Source organism: Cebus imitator, unplaced genomic scaffold, assembly GCF_001604975.1.
Source record: "Cebus imitator isolate Cc_AM_T3 unplaced genomic scaffold, Cebus_imitator-1.0 Scaffold231, whole genome shotgun sequence".
In the NCBI taxonomy this organism is placed as follows: Eukaryota; Metazoa; Chordata; class Mammalia; order Primates; family Cebidae; genus Cebus; species Cebus imitator.
Genome location: NW_016107546.1, coordinates 3,721,169 through 3,729,842, shown reverse-complemented (window position 1 = coordinate 3,729,842; position 8,674 = coordinate 3,721,169). Strand labels below are relative to the sequence as shown.

The window sequence follows — 8,674 nt, the reverse complement described above, 5'->3', positions numbered from 1 at the left end:
GGCTCTTTTTTGACCCAGCAATCCCATTACTGGGTATATACCCAAAGGATTATAAATCATTTTATTATAAAGACACATACACACGTATGTCTATTGCAGCACTGTTCACAATAGCAAAGACTTGGAACCAACTCAAATCATCAATGATAGACTGGATAAAGAAAATGTGGCATATATAAACCATGGAATACTATGCAGCCATAAAAAAGGATGAGTTCATGTCCTTGGCAGGGACATGAATGAAACTGGAAACCATCATTCTCAGCAAACAGGCACAAGAACAGAAAACCAGACACCTCATGTTCTCACTCATAAGTGGGTGTTGAATGATGAGAACACATGGGCACAGGGAGGAAAACATCACACACCAGGGCCTGGGGGGTGGGGGTCCAGGGGAGGAATAGCAGGGGGTGGGGGGGCTGGGGAGGTATATCATTAGGAGAAAAACCTAATGGAGATGACGGGGCAATAGACGCAGCAAACCATCACCATGGCACATGTATACCTATGTAACAAACTTGCATGATCTGCACATGTACCCCAGAACTTAAAGTAAAATAAATAAATTAATTTTTAAAAAGATATAAAAAGAAAGAAAGAATCCAGTGTGTGTCATCTGAACTCTTGAATCACAGATGGAAGGTATGTCTTCTGATGATGTCTTGCAGCCTGAGCTGACAATCTGTAAGAAGGTTTTACTATCTCCATTTTACAGATGGGTGAACTGACACTTACAGAGCTCAAGTAACGTGACCCGGGGTCCACCCCTACCAGAGGCAGCACAGAAACTAAAACCCAGGCAGCCTTTTCCAGAGCTTGTGCTCCGCTCCCCTGGGGGAAGGAACTCTTTGGAGGAATTGAAGCAGCAGTGAACAAAGGCCATTTTTAAGAAGGGACCCTCGAAGACTCTCCTGGGGGGTTCACAGGGAGAACAGCAGAAATCTCAGCCGGGGTCCCCGGCTCCACAAGGGTCAGAGATTCTTTTGCGCAGTGTCTGGGTGAGGTCAGAAACCCTGCAGAGACTTTCATTTCCTGCTGTATGGCAGACAAGACATCTGAAAAACTGCCGCAACACTTCTAGATGCCAAGTAAAACAGCAATTCAAATGGCTGCAGATTTCTCATCAGAAACCATCTATCTCAGCAATGCATAGAACTGGAGACAGAAAAATCATCAAGGAGATGACATCCCATCATTGCTGTGGTTAGGATGTGTGTCCCCTACGAATCTCATGTTAAAATGTGACCTTCAGTGTTGGAGATGGGCCTAGTGGGGGGAGTTTGGGACATGGGGGCAGATCCCTCATTCATGGTTTGGTGCTGTTCTCTTGATGATGAGTGAGTTCTCACTCTAATATCCAGTTGAAACAGATTATCTATTATTTATTATCCAGTTCACATGACGGTTAATTGTTTAAAAGAGCCTGACACCATCTCCCTTCTATCTCTCTTTCTCCCTCTCTCTTCCTCCCTCTCTCACCATGTGATAAGCTGACTCACCTTGCCTTATGCCATGATTAGAAGCCTCCTGAGGTCTCCCCAGAAGCCAAGTAGATGCTGATCCTGTGCCTGTACAGCCTGCAGAACCATGAGCCACATAAACATCTTTTCTGTATAAATTACCCATCCTCATGTATTCCTTTATAACAACGCAAAATAGACTAACGTAATCACTAATCAACTAGATCTCATTAACTTGTATATAACGCGCCATCCAACAATGACAGAATACACATTCTTTTCAAGCACACATGGAACATTCACCAAGATAGATCATATCCTGCATCTTAACAAATTTGGAAAAATTAGAATCTTACAAAATATGTTATTTGACCATAAAATAATTAAACTAGAAATCAAAAAAAGAAGACAAGAGAAAAATCACCACACACTTGGAAATTAAACATACTTATATGTGATCCATGGGTCAAAGAAATCTTGAGAGAGATTAGAAGTATTTTTAACTGAGTGAAAAGGAAAATACAACGTAAGAAAATATGTAAGATGCAACTAAAGTAGTCCTTAGAGGGAAATTCATGGCATTAAAATGCTTACATTAGAAAAGGAGGTCTTGAATCAATAATATCAGCCTCCAACTTAAGAAATAAAAAAAGAGGAGTAAAACATACCCAACACAAGCAGAAGGAAGGAAATATAAACAGGAGTAGAAATCAATACAATTGAAAACAGAAAACAGTAAAGAAAATGAAATGAAAACAAATGCTGATTCTTTGAAAAGGTCAATGAAACTGATAAACCTCTATAAAGACTGATCAATCAAAAAAGAAGACACAAATTACTGATATTAGAAATTAAAGGGGGAGATCACCACGAACCTGCAGACAATCAAAATCTTTAAGCCAATAAAAGAATACTGTGGAGTCCAGTTAGAGAAAGAGAGTCAGGGTGGCAGGAAAAAGCAAAAAGAGAAAGCAAGTAAGTTACAAGTCTGCCTTTCTTCACAGTTGAGAACATATAGCCCTCTTGCACAAATAATTCACAATCCTGCACCCAGCTAGACACCTGCAAGTTAGCTCCCTGCAGCCTTGGCTTTATCAGTACTGCACAAAGCCCTCTTCAGCATAAACACTACCCTATGAAATCTCCACAAGCCTTTGCTTCTTTGCAGTCAGCTTCTGCTGACTTGTGGTTGTCTCCCTGGCAACGTATTTTCCTAATTTCTCTAATAAATCTGCCGTTCTTTACCTACTAATGTCTTGGGAAACTTATACTCCCAAACCACCAGCCCAGATAGTCGCTGCCCACCCAAGACATTTCAGTGGCCCTCTGGGGATCTCTTTCCATATAGGGGAACACTCTCTCCTCATGGGGAATTCTCTCCCCTCTCTCTCTTTCCCAACTCAGGAAACTGGGTTTATAGCATCTAAGCACGGAGACAGTTGCAGCAGTTGCAGGTCTCTGGCCAGGGCTATACTCCCATGGGACTGAAAGGTATCTGTGTGTAAACGTCTGACCGCCACCACCCAATTCAGGTGAGGGACCTAAGTCCTTTTCTTTTTTCAATCTTTCATCGGCCGTTTCTTAAGTAGCTCTTTGGTAATTGAGGGTAACTGGCAAGAGCCACTGTCTGGTTTTGCCCGAAGGCCAAAAAGTGAATGGGATCAGCTGCCCTGCTTGGAAGAGAAAAAGGCTCTCCTATATTTTCTGGATGTAGTCCCTATCATTCTCAGCAAACTGACACAAGAACAGAAAACCAAACACCGCATATTTTCACTCATAGGTGGGTGATGAACAATGAGAAAACTTGGGCACAGGGAAGGGAACAACACTCACAGGGCTACGTTGGGGGGGGAGGGGAGGGGAGGGGAGGACAGCAGGATGGGGTGAGGAGGAGGGGGAGGGATAACACCTGGAGAAATGCCTGATGTAGGCAACGAGTTGGGGGGATGGAGACAGCAAAGCACCATGGCATGTATGTACCTATGCAACAATCCTGCAGGATGCAGGATGTGCACATGTACCCCAGATCCCAAATACAATAAAAAAAATTTTTTTTAATGACACGGAAGCCTGTTCAGGGCAAATTCACATACATTTCAGGTGACTCAAAACCTCTGTCTCAGTCCTAATTCTGGGGAGTCACCCAGTCATCCTGTTCCAGATGTTGCCAAATTAGGTAATCTCAGGCAGCCTCAGAATAGTGAGTGCTCCCCTCCCTGTTCCCTCTCCTGGGCCGGCAGTGGTGGAGCTCTTCCTGTACCCTTCCTTCCTCATACCCGGGCTGATCACCCAGCATGAGTCAGAACCTGGACTGGCTGTCCAGCCATAGGGCCCCCTGGGTGGTCTTTTCTAGTAGGTGGGATGCCCCTTTAGAAAGTGCACTTCGAGTCCCTCAGCAAACGTACATGGAACTCGGCATACATCTCAGCATTCATCTTGGCAGGATGCCCCAAGCAGAAGTTCAGTTCATGACACTGCATGGCACTGCCCACAAGGGGTGTGTCTTCCAGTTCCACCATGGGACAAACCCTGTCCATTCTTTCAGACTCACCTCTAGGCTGCATCCTAAAGCATTAAGACAAATTTAACCCTCAGACTCTCAAAAAGAGAAATACCTGATTTTCTTTTGTAACACCGCATGACCCCTATGCAGGAAATCCTCAAATTAACCTCTTCAGTCTTTATAATTGAAAGGAAAACAGGGCTAAGAAAAAGAAAAAATGAAAACAAAAATGCAGGGACAAGAGGCAGACTCAACAGTTAGCTGCTTTACAAATTCTCAGCTTCTCCAGGTTTCCCTAAGGACACGCCTCCAAATAACTGCCATCTGTGCAAAAGACCAGGCCACTAAAAGGCAGCTTACCCAATAAAATAAATGGGGAAAAGCTGTGCATGATTTGCCCTCTCTGCCACAAGCTTGGCCACTGGAAACAGGATTGCCCTGAAAGTTGAAGGGCTCCCAGAACAAAAATTCAACTCCCAATGGCTTTAATCTAAAAAGGCTCTCTGCTCCGTCTAAAAAGAACTAACCTTAACTAGTAACCTGTGGCGGTGGGAAACATTTGTCCCACATTCTGTGGGTCTGAAGTGCTAAAGCTCTCCCTGACGGGAAATAAAGTAGAAAAGAGGGCTAGCTCCACACCAAGCCGTGGCTAGAAGGCTCACAAGCCCTCCTGTAAAGCTGAACCCTTGCCTCTCCATTCTTTCTTTTCCTTTTCTCTTTTTCTGTTCAATCCAAAGATCCATCCTTAAAAAAGAAAGACAATTTCTAACTTTCTAATATTTGATTTTCTTGTTCTCTTTAAAATTGTAGCTGCTTGCATATTATGGCCTCTTTTCGTGTACAATTTCAACTGATGGGCAAGTTGCAACAAGAAAAATTCAGAGCTCAAATGATTAACCTGTCCTATCGAGTTCAATGAAGTTTTCTAAAGCTCTTTATTGTCCTCTATTTTTTCTTTCTGCCTTAGATCAAGGAGGCTTTATAATCATCTGTAGGACTCTAATGGGAGCTCTTGAGTGCAGGTTTCTAATAACTTTGGAAATTGTAACATTAGAACAAAGAAAAAACTTCCCAGATTCCCATTAAAAGCTAATGTGTTCACAAATATTGAGCAGAACAGAAATTAGTTACATAAACTTAACTAATGGAAAACTAAAATAATCTTTTTATAGCTTTTTGTTTAAAACATTGTGAATTCTTTTGTTTTTTAAAGTCCATAAAAATTTTTTTTCTTTTAAGCTATTTCCAGCCTTTAACAATTGGCTAAAGTACAATCCTGTAACCAAAATTTAAAGCATATTTTGCTCTCTACCTGAGTTCTCCAGAATTTAAAAACTATTTGCAAATATACTTAATTTATGGTGCTATAGTTATCTGCATACATTCATTAAAAATCTATTTCTGACTGGGTGCCATGACTCATGCCTATAATCCCAGCACTTTGGGAACCTAAGGCAGGTGGATTGCTTGAGCTTAGGTGTTTGAGACCAGCCTCAGCAATGTGGCGAAACCCTGATTCTATGAAAAACACAAAAAATTAGCTGGGCACGGTGGCACACACCTATAGTCCCAGCTACTTGCGGGGCTGGGGCAGGAAGATTGCTTGAGCCTGAGTGGTCGAGGCTGCAGTGAGTTGATATGGTGCTGCCTGAGTGGCACAGTGAGATCATGTCTCAAAAACCAAGGTGGTAGGGGGAGGGTGGTAATCTGTTTTCTTTTGTAGCAGGACATAATTGGAGATACTGGTTATTTTACCAAGGCTTTAACTGGAATGGCATGCTTTTTGTGGGTGGGGGGAGTCTAAGTTGACTTATAAAGCCAATAAATTCCCTTGGGAAAGCTGACCTCATACCTTATCTACACAGTCCCTGTACAGGGTTCCTAACCTGTGGTAAGTAAAGAATGTCACTTTCTAACAGGGCCAGGAGCCCCAAGTTTTCTTGGGACCTCAAGAGGAAAAGAATTTACCCAACTTATACAGGTATTTAATGGTACAAACCCATAACTGGGCTTAAGGCATTAAAGTCAAATCTGAGATTCTTTATGAAATAAAGTTTCAGCAAAGCCAGATTTAAAAAAGAGAAGCGTCTATGTGGAAAATAATTACTCTTGCCAACTTTATGCAAATACTTAAGCCAAGTATAATAAGACTAAAACTTATCTTACCAATATATTTGTTCTATTATAATTTACTTTTAGTAAAAACAGGAACTGGAAAGAAAAATTGTTTCAGAAAAGCTGTAGTACATCTGTCATCAAATTCTAGCCTTGTCCACCATTTTAAAGTTTTTTATTATTTTCTGCAATTTTAACAAAATCCTGAATTCTTTCTGGGCTACAAATTCCCAAACTAATACATTCAACATTTTTTTCCTTTTACTTTTCTAATTTAAACTCAGTGCAATCACTATTACCTCTTTCCTAAGGTCCTGCAAACTAAAGTTTATTCTTTAAAATACAAGCAAAAGAAAGAAAAGGGTTAGATTGTCACTGCCTTCCTCCTCTACAGCTTAAAATGCTTTGAGTTTAACATTTGGATAGATTGTGCCCAATGTTAATCTTTGTTTTTTTTGTGTTTCCATAAAAATGCCTCTTGTTAAAAATTTGTTTGACTTCATCATCTACAGGGGCCTATAAGGCTCACCTCTACATCACAAACTCCAAGGGGTCTGGCCCTGTCCTAGGGGCTTTAATTTGACCCCATTGCAATTACACCTTCAACTATAATCAGACACACCAGGAGTGAGGACAAGTTCTCTGTGTCCCTCTCCGGGTTTTCTCTATGGTGGGGAAACAATAAAGTTAATGCCAGCAAAATTTGTAGTAATTCTTTCATGCCTATAAATAGTTTAGCAACTGGAATGGAATATATAGAAATAAAGGTCAAAACTAAACTCCTCACTAATACATCTACAACTTTTCCTTGATTTTCCCTTATTGAATTAACATTTAGAAATCTTATCTATCCCACTTCTCCCACCTATAATAATGCCTATATTAGCGTATTTGCATTGTGTATCATTAATACAATATCTTGTTTTGTGTCTTCTAGAACACAACAATTTCAAACTAAAATGTAGTGTGGGTATCAGCCACTAAAAGAACTCCACCACTCTCCTTTGGATGCAACAGGAAAAAATTTTAGGCTACAAATGCTGCCCCCAACCCCATGGTTCCACAGCAACTCTACCCAATTTAACTCCCAAGCCAAGGATTTAGGCCCTTGTAACCTCCTGACAGACTAACAATCCTAGGTAGGGCCAGTTGTATGCCCCTCATCAGCAGGAAGCAGTTGGAAGATGAGAGCTTCACCCATCTGCCAAAGATTTGTTATTGTTGCTCTGTTAGTGGGGAACTGCGGAGTCCTAATTAGGGAAAGGGAGTCAGGCTGGCAGGACCAAGTGAAAGCAAAAAGAGAAAGCAGATAAGCTACAAGTCTACCTTTCTTGTGGTCCAGGATGCATAGCCCTCCTGTGCAAATAATTCACAGTCTTCCTGCACCCAGCTATCAGCAGACACCTGCAGGTTAACTCACTGCAATCTTGGTATTATCAGTACTACACCAAGCCCTCTTTGGCATAAACACTACCCTACAACATCTCCACAAGCCTTTGTTACTTTGCAGTCAGCTTCGGCTGACTTGCTCATTGCCTCTCTGGCAACCACTAGCCCAGGTAGTTGTTGCTCTCTGCAACAAATACCACGAGCATCTCTATGCACATAAACTTTAGATGACATTAATCATTCCTGGAAAACTACAAACTGCTAAGACATGCCCAAGATGAAATAGATATAATTAAATAATTCTATGACTATCGATGAAATAAAATGTATAGTTAAAAGCCTTCCAAAAAAGAAATCTCCAGGCCCAAATGATTTTACTGATGAATTCTACTAACTATTTAAATGAGAAGAAAACATCAATTCTATACAATCTCTTCCAGAAAACAAGAAAGGGACACTTTCCAACTCATTTTATGAGTATCTCATTACCATTATAACAAAAACAAAGTATAAAAAAAATTATAGACCACTATACCAATATTATTGTATATTTTTGAACACAAATGAAGAAATCCTTAACAAAACATTTGCATATCAGCAATGTATAAACAGAATAGTACAGCATGACATAATGGTGTTTATTATATGAGCAATATGTAAAAAGAATAGTACAGGCTGGGTGCAGTGACTCATGCTGGTAATCCCAGCACTTTGGGAGGCCAAGCTGGGTGGATCACTTGAGGCCAGGAGTTCAAAACCAGCCTGGCCAACATGGCAAAATCCCACCTCTCTTAAAACTACAAAAATTAGCCAGGTGTGGTGGTGGACGCCTGTAATTCCAGCTATTCAGAAGGTTGAGGCAGTAGAATCACTTGAGCCCAGGAGGTGGAAGTTGCAGTGAGCTGAGATCATACCACTCCACTCTAGCCTGGGCAACAAGAGTGAGACTCTATCTTAAAAAACAAAAAAGAGCTGGGCGCGGTGGCTCATGCCTGTAATCCCAACACTTTGGGAGGCCGAGGCGGGTGGATCACAAGGTCAAGAGATCGAGACCATCCTGGTCAACACGGTGAAACCCCGTCTCTACTAAACATACAAAAAATTAGCTGGGCATGGTGGCGCGTGCCTGTAATCCCAGCTACTCAGGAGGCTGAGGCAGGAGAATTGCCTGAACCCAGGAGGCAGAGGTTGCGGTGAGCCGAGATCG

The 8,674-nt window shown here is 41.5% G+C and overlaps 1 pseudogene; it reads left to right on the top strand.

The window, feature by feature from the left end:
* The first annotated feature begins 635 nt into the window (after positions 1-635).
* LOC108281804 overlaps positions 636-8,674 on the top strand; it is a 9,744-nt pseudogene continuing 1,705 nt past the window's right edge.